An 11,141-nucleotide genomic window follows, 5' to 3' on the forward strand; every position below is an offset into this window, starting at 1 on the left:
TGGAAAAACTGAGTGTAGCATTGGGAGCAGCCTCTGATGTTTTACTGTTTTAGCCGGCTTGCTTTCTATTCTTATTGTCACTAAGAGCTCTGCCCCAAATGCTCATAAAAGAAATCAAACTTCTTTGCTGCGCCTCGGGAGGGAGACCTGAGGCTTGCATCTCACAACTGCCAAATTATCAGGACAGTATCGTTACATCTCTACAAAGAAGATGCCCTGATTTATTTCACAAAACCACCGCTCAGTAATAAGTCTTGATTTGTTAGAATAAGCATCTCCTCATCAGTAATTACCACTCTGCCAGCATTTTGAACCCACCAATCTTGGCAGCAGTGATTGTGATCAAGTCATTGATAAAAATTATTTAAAAAAAATTCGTCCTTGAGAGCTTCTTCAGACACTTAGTACCCAGGACCTGCTCCCCGCAGCACAGTGAGAAAAGGCCACCCAGCGCTGTGTGTGTGTGTGTGCCAGGGTGTTGCTTTGGGGCACAGTGTCACAGGTACAGCTAGCCCAGTATGCTGTCTTCTGACAAAAACCAATACCAGGTGCTTCAGATGGCATGAACAGATCAAGTAATCGTCAAGTGATTCATTGCCCATTATCAGCTTCTGGCAACAGAGGCTAGGGACACTGCAGATAATGGTTTTGCATCCCTCCTCATCGTGGCTAATAGCCATGGATGGACCTATCCTCCTTTAACTTACCCAGTTCTTTTTTGAACCCTATATGTGTCTTGGCTATCACAATATCCTCTGGCAAAGAGTTCTACAGATTAACTGTGCATTGTGTGAAGAAATAGTTCCTTTTGTTTGTTTTAAACCTGCTGCTTATTAAGTTCATTGGGTGACACCCCGCCCCCAGTTCTTGTGTTATGAGTTAAATAACACTTAGGAACATAAGACTGGCCATACTGGGTCAGACCAAAGGTCCATCTAGCCCCGTAGCCTGTCTTCCGATAGTGGTCAATGCCAGGTGCCCCAGAGGGAATGAACACAGCAGGTAATTATCAAGTGATCCATCTCCTGTGGCCCATTCCCAGCTTCTGGCACACAGAGGCTAAGTACACCATCCCTTCCCATCCTGGCTTATTTATTTCCAGTCACACCAGTCATGATTTTATAGCCCTTTATCATCTCCCTCCCTTAGTGGTCTCTTTTCCAAGAGGAAAAGTCTCAGTCTTATTAATCTCTCCTCAGATGGAAGCTCATATTCTTCGAGTGTTTGCTCATGTCTATTCCCATGTAGGTGTGTGCGCACCATGTGCACTGTCGCCGGAAGGCTTTTCACTCAGTGGTATCCATTGGGTCAGCTTTGGCACCTCCTGGAGTCGTGCCCTTATGGCGCTGTATATAGGGACCTGCCAATCCACTGCCTCCTCAGTTCTTTCTTTCTGCCTGTGATGGCCGCTGGAACGTCTCTTTCTTGCTCTGCAAGGACTTCCCAGTGCACTTTTGGCTTTCTCCTGTAAAAGGTTTAAGAAAACAGTAGCACTTATAGTAGTAGTTGTCAGTCATAGAGTAGGACCCTGCTTCACGACCTCCACCCCTACACCAGGGGTCTGCTCGGTCTCCGGGATTCAAGCTGTGTGAGGTTTGCCACAAGTCTGTGCCTCACATCTTAGGGTGAAGCCCACCTTTGTGACCGGTGCAAGTTTTGTAATCCATTCAAACCCTGGACCCAGAATAAAAAGCACCAAAAACTTAAATTCCTTCTAATGGGGGCTCTACCTCAGAGCAGGGGCATACTGACTCAGCACCGAGCACCGCTGCTTCTTTCAGGAGTGTGCAGACCTCTGTGAGGGACCAGCACCTCAGCCCTTCCTTTCCAACACCGAGGAGGACTCCTCATCAGTGTCCCGGGACTCACAGCACCGCCAGAGTCCACTGGAGCAGAGGAGATCTGCACATGCGGACACAACACACCAGTCCCATTTACCAGTACAATGAAAGAAACAATGCAAGCTAGCTCAGGGGCGTTTCCTTACCCCAAAACCTGTGGACAGAAGGACAGAACGACACCAATGCAGGGCAGCTCAGGCACAGCAGCTTCCAGTGTGGAACCATTGACTCCAGCCCCAGGGAGGAAGATGTTGAGTCCAAAGCCATTGGACTAATATCCGGGGGAGAGCCACAGGAGCGCATGGCATGCCAGGCAGCGAGGGACTTGTCAATCCCTACCAGTACCACTATCGCCGACAAATCACGACTGGACACTGGATGCCAAAATGCTGGACGTATTTGGTAGGAAGAGCTATGACACAGGAGGGCTCCAGCTTTGTATCACTAATCAGCAGGGGCTCCTTAGCTGATACGATTTTAACTCCTGAGGTGAGATGGCTAAATTTTGAAAAAATGTTGCCCCGCGAAGCCATGGGCAAGTTCTCAGCTTTGGTCAAGGAGGGCAGGGCAGTGGCAAAGGTGTCTCTGCAGGAGGCTCTGGACACGGCTGACTCAAATGCATGGACCACGGCGTTGGCATTAGTTATGAGATGGTGCTTATGGCTGCAAGCTTCAGGCCTCCCTCAGGAGGTGCAGCAAAGAATTAAAGACCTGCCATGTGAAGACAAGGCGCTATTGTCCAAACCAACAGACGCCAACTTACAAAGCTTGAAGGACTCTATGGCCACACTGAAGTCTTTGGAACTGCACACCCCAGGCCCATTTTGGATTTTACTAAGAAAGACCCAACTTTTGTAGGCAAAATCTCTTTTTTGTCTGAAAAGCTGATTTTCTGTGCTGAAAGACTTTGTTGATGTTTTTCATCACAAACACTTTATCACAAGGCCACTTGTGGTTCCTATGCCAGGACACATGAAGTTAGAGTTGGGGAAGGGCAGGGCTCCCAACCCTAGAGTTCATATGGGTAGGGATCCCCAGCCTGGTGTTAGGGTTCCTAGATTTAGGGTTCCTAAGTGAAGCCCCCCCACCGCCCTACAATTAGGGTTCCTAAGGTTAGGGCTCCAGGCCCTAGGGGGTAAGGTAGGCCCCTTGGCGTTAGGGTTAGGATTCATGTGGGCTTGCGCTAGTCCCCAGATGGCTGGAAGCAGGCCTTCGAGCTCCCTGGCTGAAGGAGGGGGAGGTGAACCTTGAAGAAGGGAGCTGAGCCCCCCACCCCACCCCAAAGGGAGGGGAATTGGATTGCGAGACAACTACCCTGATTGCCCTGGGAATTGACTCCGTGACCTCGGTGTTGTGAATCCATGGCTTGAGCAAACTTCCGGAGGGCTGGAGGCAGGCCTTTGTGCAGCTAGCATAACCCTATCCTAAAGCCAAGTGGCCTATGTATAGGAAGAATTACAATGGCGGGAACCGTACCCATCGGAACCCTAACCATGAATATAAAGGGCGTACCCATCAGAACCCTAAACTTAGGGCCGTGAGTGAGACCCATAGAAATCCTAACCCAAACTCCTAATGTCATACCCATAGAAATCGAAACCCTCTCTCCAAGTGGCCTAAATACTGGAACCTTAACCAGTACAAGTGGCTTTCCCGTAGGAAGCCTATCCCTAGGGCATGGGGCCCACTCGAGAGGTGCCCTAACCTTAGGATGGGGAGTGCTACAGATAGGAATCCTAACCTTACCTCCATGTGGCCTTCCCATAAGAACCCTAACTCTAGAACGGGAAGCCCTACTCATAGGAATCCTAACCCTAGAGCAGGGAGCCCTAACCACAGGAACAGTAAGCCTAGGACGTAGTTCCCTATGCACATGAGCCCCACCCCTAGGGACCTTACCTTTCTCTTTGTTTGCAATTTTCCCAAACCAAGCACTTCTAAATGATTGGAACAACATTGTAATGGCAGTAAGATGGCGATTCCATGAGAAATCTCTCACATGCAGTAATCAGCAATTTCTTGTCTGTTTGTAATTTTCATGAACCGATTTCTTCCAGATGATGAGGGCAGTATCGTAATGGCTTTAATATGAAGTTTCCATGATAAATTTGTCGCAAGCACTGCTCAGGAATAACGTTCTCCTTGTTTGTAATTTTCAGGAACAGCTTGCTTTCAAAGGATCGGTAGAGAACAGGGATGTGGGCAGGGTGACGAAGTGGGGGATTTTCTTGTTTTTTCTGTGGTTTCCAGTGGTTTGCATGCAGAGGGAGTTGGACTCAGTTTCCCTGAGTGTTATGGGTTTAACGAGGTGAGGGGAGAGGGAGTTTGTTGTTCCAGAGGACCAGAGAGGGAACTTGGGACCCCGGCCAATGGCCTGGAGGATGGAGACCCCAGCGACTGGTGACCTGGTGACCCAGAGACGCAGCTGAGGAGTCACAGCTGGTTCTGGCCAGTGGGAAGACAATGGGCTGTGAAGAGAGGACCCCGGTGACCTGACCAGCCAGTTCCAGCCAGAGGAGGGCTGAGGGGAAAGGAGAGGAGCCCCAGGCCTTCCTGCTTACCTGGAGAGAAGACAGTGGACAGAGGCAGGGCTTGGGGCCGGGGATATCGGAGGCCCAACTTTCCCAGGGGGCGGGGTGGGAAGCAAGCAGTGCCCACCTGGATGCAGGGAGACTGAGATGTGCTGGGCTGAGGGAGGCCAAGCTTGAGGCCCTGAGAGTTTCCTGTGGTGTGTTCAACTCTCATTAAACCCTCCTGTTTTATACTGGCTGAGAGTCACTCTGGTCTAGAGAACAGGGTTGTATCAACCCCTTCGGGGATGAGGAGGCCCGGGAGGTCCAGAGAGCATGGACTCCCTGAAGGGGCCCACAGCGAGAAAGAGATGTGCTAAGGCTTAGAGAGGTGTGGCTCCAGGAGGGGTAGGGGTCAGATCCCAAGAGAGAGTGGACCCCAACCCCGAGAAGGGCTGTCTCTTTGAAATGGGCACCCCCCCCCCCGCCCACAGACCGCACGGGGACAGGAGTGGGCCCGATCTGTGAGTCCATGACAGCTTCCAGGAGGACTTGCCTCCCCAGAAAAGCATAAACCTGGAGCATGGTCCCCTTAAAAGCCCAGGCACCACTTAACCAGGACAAGAAGAAGTTGAGTCAAGCCAAGCTCATGCTCTGCTCTGCCTCTGCCTCCCCAAGAGGAACACTCTTAACCCACAGCCCCTGCAGCAGCAGATCCTACAGTCAGTTGGAGCCAGCCCACCTACGCCTGGAGTCAGGAAGCTGGGGTCAGAGGTCACTTACGTCAAACTCAGGGAAGGTGATGGTGAATCTGAGCAGGGCCGTGCTGCTCCTAATGGCCCTGGCTCTCTCCTGCGACAGCCTGGACACGATCCAGTAGTTAATGTGCTGTGGAGAAAGGAGGCAGCTCAGGATGAATGGGCAGGTGCACGTGTTGTGCTAATGACATCCCCCCCTTCTCCCCAATCTCCAGGGGGATGAGACATTGTGCGCAGGGTGGAATTCATTGATTGCAGAGCTTTTTTGTTGTCCCCAGGATGATGCTTGTATTCTGCAGGTCACAACTTGTCATTGTCTCTCTCTAGACTGGAACAGTGTTTGGTGTCAGGGCTGGTCCCATCCTCCCTGAACTTCTGATTCCTGAACAGCTCACCAGGAAGGAAACAGACCCTTCACCCCTCCCTGGCACTCAAGTCCTTGGCTGGGTGAAGGGACTGAGTGTGAGCACAATCCCCCCAGGAATCTCAGGGCCCGTCAGAGAGAAGGGCTGATTCTCTGGGGTCCTTCTGTGTCTCTAGGAAGGAGCCTGAGACTCTTCTCTGAGGACCATCTTCTGCATCTCACAGGAGGGGTTCAGACTCTCACTCCCCAAGCCAGCCAGGGGCCCTGTGGTTAGTGTGCAACAGAACCAGGCAGAGCTCTGGCTTGAAGTCCCAGCTCCTTCCTCTGTCCTTCAAGGAGGAAGGGCCTGGCCCTGCATTTCACTGACTGCCCTGACCGAGGTCGGGCCATTGGGGACCCAGCTAGGAGGACAGACTGGATCTAAGAGTTAAGGTAAAATTGCCCCCACCCCTCTCATCGGGCTCACCTCCAAGATGTAGTGGAGCCTGTCGGTGTCTGGGGACTCTGCCAGCAGGTTCCCCAGCATGGCATCCAGGAGGTCTGGCAAGACCCTATGCACATCCTGCAAAGCAAGGGAGAGCCATGGGTCATAGTTAGGGAAAGTGGGTCTACACCTGCCACAGGATGGGAAGAGGGGTCTCTGGGAAGCACTGGTGAGCCCCCCCCAACACATATCCCGGCCTCTCTCATTCACATCCCACTGCAGGCAATTAGCCAGGATTCATGGCAGGATGACAGCTAGCTCTTCAATCCATGACTTTAGCATGATCTACCTGGACTTGGGTGGTGTCCTTCTGCGTGCCCAGGGTGAAGACGGCATGCAGGGCAGCTTGAAGGAGGTGGGTCTCCAGCTCTGGCTCAAGGGCAGGTATCATGGTGCTAGCAAGAGAGAGGTGCCGGTATAGGACTGTGCAGTGCAGGGGTGGGACTGGCATCAACACGGCCGCAGAACTGCAGGGAACTAGGCAGAGGCTGGCGAGAATGGAAACTGAGGCACCGAGCCAGGGAATGACAAGACCAGGGTTTCCCAGGCAGACAGTGGCAGGGCAGGAATAGCACCCGTTCCCTGGACCCTGCTGACCCTCCTGTATCCGATCCTCCCCAAAGCCATTGCTATGTTACTGGAGTGAAAAGAACCGCCCAGCCAGGAGAGAGTGAACCTTCCCACCACCTCTGCCACAGGAGCCACCCTTGGGAGGTGACCTGGGAGCGGGAGGGGCAGTGACTCCCAGCCCTGGGCCTGAGCAGCACCGGTGTTAGGGGGACCGGGCAGGAGGGTCTCGGTACCTGAGGTTGCCCACAGCAATCAGGGAGTTAGCGAGACGCCGCTGGGTGGAGAGATATCAGGCAGCTCCTCAATGAGCTCCTCTGAGACCCAAAGGAGACAAAGGAGCGTGTGAGATTCGGGCCTCACTGACACTTCTCAGTGAGGAGATTACACAGCCAGCACCCCACAAAGCCAGCAGGATCCCCCCACCTGCCTCCCGCCCCTCCGATTCCTGCCCACTAGTGACCAATCTCAGAATTTCCCCGTCTCTTGTCCCCAATCTTCAGCCCCAGCAATCCCTGCCCTCAGCTGCCCCTCCAGCACCAGCCATCCCCCATCCATTGGCCCGGGGAGACACCAGCCCCTCTCAGGTCTCTGTCCTCCCTCCAGCTGCTGTCTCGCCATGTCTCGCTCACCACAGTCCTCTCCACCACAGCTGCCTTGCAGCAGTGTGGCTCCAATGTGTCCTGCCCTCTCTGCTGTGCAGCGAGACACGCGGGGGTGGATGGCGGGCAGGAACATGAGCTGCGGGGTCTCATCCTGCACCCACCAGGACTGGGGTTAGGGGAGAGCGAGCCAGTTAGCCAGGGACCCCCCCCTGCCCCACCCACACCAGCTGCAGGACTCAGGCCTGAATGGGGGCTAGTGGGGACCCACAACATTGTCCAAATCACCCACAACTCCTACACAAGAAGGTCAGGAACTGGGACAGTGTCTGTGGGGGGAGGAGACCCCGGCTGGTGAGAGCAGCCTCCTCGGTGGCCACGTCCACACATTCCTCCTCCTCGTTCTCTGAGTCCCTGGGGGTACCTGCACCAGGGAAAGAAGGGGACAGGGTGATGCCTGCTGCCCCTCAGGGGAAGGACAGGAGCATGGTGGGGCAATGTGCCCCCTTCCCACCCCCAGGGCCCAGGACAGATTGGGGCCCACACTCCCCCCCCCCAGGGATGCCTTCGGCTCCCAACTTCTTCAGGAGCCCATAGCAAAGAGGCCCCCACACACTGTCCTGGACTCCCTAGGAGGTGCCTTCCCCTCCTCCCACCCAATTGGAGCATCAAGGACCAAAGTGGCAGCATCTACTTTCAGTGGGGTTCACGTGGCTCAGGCCAGGCACCTGGGCTGGGGACCCACCCCCATAGCACTGGTCGAGTGCCTGGGCTCAGGGTGTTCACAGCCCCCTTCTCACCCCTCCCTGAGCCCAGCCTGGCCCCTCACCTGGAACAAAGCAGCGGCGCCCATCGGCCTTGCTGCTGCCTGAGTCCCAGGCGCTGCTGCTGTCCCCTGGGGAGCGGCCCAAGCTGCTGGTGCTGGGACAGGGATCCTCCACCTCCTGCCCTGGGGAGGGCGATGCCTCCTGCTGGGAATCAGGGCTGGGCTCTTGGGGCCCCGGAGCCAGAGCCCCAGAGCCACCCTGTCCGGCTCCCCTTCTGGGCTGGGTCCTGCCTGCCCAGCCGCATCCCGGTCCAGCTCCATTTCAATCTGCCCAGTGCCTCTCTCACTGCAGCACCCCTGTGCCGTGAGTGGGTTTCCTCTGCCAGAAGGCTGGGCACTTCCACCTCCTGGCCCGGCCGGGAGCTCCTTCCCCACCAGCGGGGACGGAGGGGCCGCTCTGCTCCTGGAGAAGACGGCAGCTGCTTCCCTCAGGCTTTGGGACCACCTGCAGAGCCTTCTTCCTGAACATCCTCAGGGGTCTGGACATCCTGGAAGCGAGCGGGGAGCAGGCGTGAGTCTGGGGTGAAGGCAGCCTGATGTGGGTAAATGGGATAGGACACCTCATATTATGCACTGCTCCTAGTGACACTCTCCAATGGATTCCCCATCCTCCACCCACCATGAGGTAGGTGAGAGCGGCTTCTTATCCCTACTTGGAAGGGGGAGAAGCTTAGGCTGAGAAAGGACTTGTCTTAAGTCGTCACACAGCCAGTCAGTGGCAGAGTTGGGAATAAGACCCAAGAGCCCTGACTTTCAAACTACCCATCAGATCTTGAATTTCATGCACTGAATGACCTGAATAAAGTGCTCTCAAATGAGCTCCAGACCAACAACAGTTCATGAACTGCTCAGAGACAATTAATGCAGAGAAGCAGCAAAATTCATCAACCATATGACTGGTTATGACTGATTGGTCTTAAAAGAGAACAACAAGGACCTGAGTCTCTTCCCTGTCAATAACCTCCTGCTCAGCCAATCAGGGTAAAGACTCAGGGGCGAAAGGCTGAGGGTTCTCACCAGAGAGCCCAAAGGATGGCCCAGGTCACCGGTGGGGATCACTGTCCGAGCACTATTTCAGCCCCACATTTTTGGGTGGCCCTCCCACAATGCGAGATGCAGATCACCCCCTGCAGCACACAGACACACACACCTCCTGGTGGCGGAAGGAGAACAGGGGAAAAGACAAAAGAAGTAAGAGATGAAGAGAAAGCTAGGAGGGATGGAGGAAAAGGTAAAACAAAAAGACCAAAAAAACCCCCAAAACCCTAATGTCCCCAGTCATTCTTAGGGACAAAATCCTAGGTGGGAAATAGAATTCTGCCACCTTAAACTAGTGTTTTCCATGCCTAGAATTTAGCTGGCACCAGATGGCTCAGACTGAACAGGTTCCAAACCTCTCAGAGGCTTTTACCTTCTAAATAGGGACGGCTTGTTTCTAGTAACATCAGTAAAAGGAAAGACGTACGTGAACCCTAATACTCTTCAAATCCTCAAAGAGAGACCTCAAGAAGGAAACTTGCTGAAGCAAAGCCACAGGGGTCACCAAGGTTTCCCTGGCCCTGCGTCCCTGTCCTTCCTAGCTGCTGTCAGCAGCTCTCTGTGAGGTCACCACCTCCCCACCACCTTTGACCAATAGCCTGAGGTCCTGCAAAAGGCCTTTGTGATGTCACTGCCACACCCACCCCTCCCCTGAAGTGCTAATGTCCTGACGCTGGCCAGACACTTTCAAGGTTTGAGCTACTCCCCGTGGATCACCCCACTCAATGAGTGTTCACTCTAGGAAGCAAGCCGGCTAAACGGTAAACATCAGAGGCTGCTCCCAATGCTACACTCAGTTTTTCCAGAATTAGTAGACTTTATGGCCAGAAGAGTCCTGTAGAGTATCTATGCTAACCCCCTGCATATCACAGGCTTCCTGCATACCACACTAGCTACTTTTTGGGCAAACGCATTCCACAAAGGGGGGTCAGCACCTTTGCCCGGGAAGCTGGACAAAGTAAGGGGCTGGCTGGATGGAGTTAGGTTAGTTCGGTTTCGGTTTTGAGCTGGGTGGTTGGAATACAGGGAATCCCAAACTGGGAACTACGCTTCCTGAACCCCCAGAAGGACTTGATTGAGGGGTCCTGGTTGTGCCTCCAAACTGTGCTGTAACCTGCATTCTTGTTGTCCAATAAACCTTCTGTTTTACTGGCTGGCTGAAAGTGACTGTGAGTCCCAGGAAGAGGGGTGCAACGCCGGACTCCCCCATACTCGGTGACTTCTCGTGGCAGTGGTGGGATCTTATTCAAGAAACAAGCTACCCCTTTATTCTCTGAAGAGAATCCTAACCACTTTTCAATACTGCAAAAGTCTGCATATGTTATTTGTCAAAATAACACAATATAATCGGGTCAGTTTCAATTATTCTGGTAATTTATTTCAAAATATCTGCCAGCAAGTATGTCTGTAACAATGCGGACCAAAAAAAAAGTTTCTTGTAATTTTTTTATAAATATATTCCTTACTAGGCGTATTGCACAAAACTTTGAGTAGTTCATTTAAATTACAATACAAAACTGTATTTCATGCACCCATCAGAAGCAATGCAAAGGCTTGGGAGTGTCAGGGATAATGGAGGAACTGAGGGAGAGGGAAGGAGCCTGGAGTGACCCTGGAGGGTTCTTGGGTGTGGGTGGAAGAAGTGTGGAACAGGTTTTTTGGGGGGGGGGGCAGGAGTGTTAGGGAGTTGCGGAGCCTTCCCCATCCAGCCCCTGGCTGATCCCAAGCCTCTCCCATTCAGTCAGGCACATCTCCCCCTGTCTCCGCACACACCCCCCTAGCCTGATGAGTCCCTGCAGCCTCCTTCCCATGTGGCCATGCACCCCCACTCCCATTCCGCCCCTGGCTCAGTGCTGTCACACTAGCTCCTGAGCCCATGCCCCAATCTGTCGTTCTGCCCCCCACTAGCCCTTCAGAACCCGTCTGTAACACCCCACCCCCACAGAAGCCATGTGCTCCCCACTCTGTCCTAACCTGACTCTGTGAACAAGGTTCTGTGATGAACCTCTACACTTGGAGAAATTCTGTGCCACTGCACGCACACAGAATTTTTTTCCCCACCGAAAATATCGTGTCCCAGAAGTGATGGCATTCCACCTTTTTCCCACCGGAGGCCACTATGGCACTAGACCAGCCTGCTGAATTCATGTT

At 53.5% G+C, this 11,141-nt stretch overlaps 1 long non-coding RNA gene across 1 annotated transcript; it reads right to left on the reverse strand.

Annotated features, from left to right (window-relative positions):
* Positions 1–6,245: 6,245 nt before the first annotated feature.
* On the reverse strand, positions 6,246–7,537 carry LOC123366100. Its single transcript, XR_006577924.1, has 3 exons — positions 7,428–7,537; positions 6,761–6,841; positions 6,246–6,352 (listed from the first exon to the last, which is right to left on the reverse strand). It is a non-coding gene; the product is annotated as an uncharacterized LOC123366100 (long non-coding RNA).
* Positions 7,538–11,141: the final 3,604 nt, after the last annotated feature.

This window comes from Mauremys mutica, chromosome 3, assembly GCF_020497125.1.
Source record: "Mauremys mutica isolate MM-2020 ecotype Southern chromosome 3, ASM2049712v1, whole genome shotgun sequence".
Taxonomy (NCBI): domain Eukaryota; kingdom Metazoa; phylum Chordata; order Testudines; family Geoemydidae; genus Mauremys; species Mauremys mutica.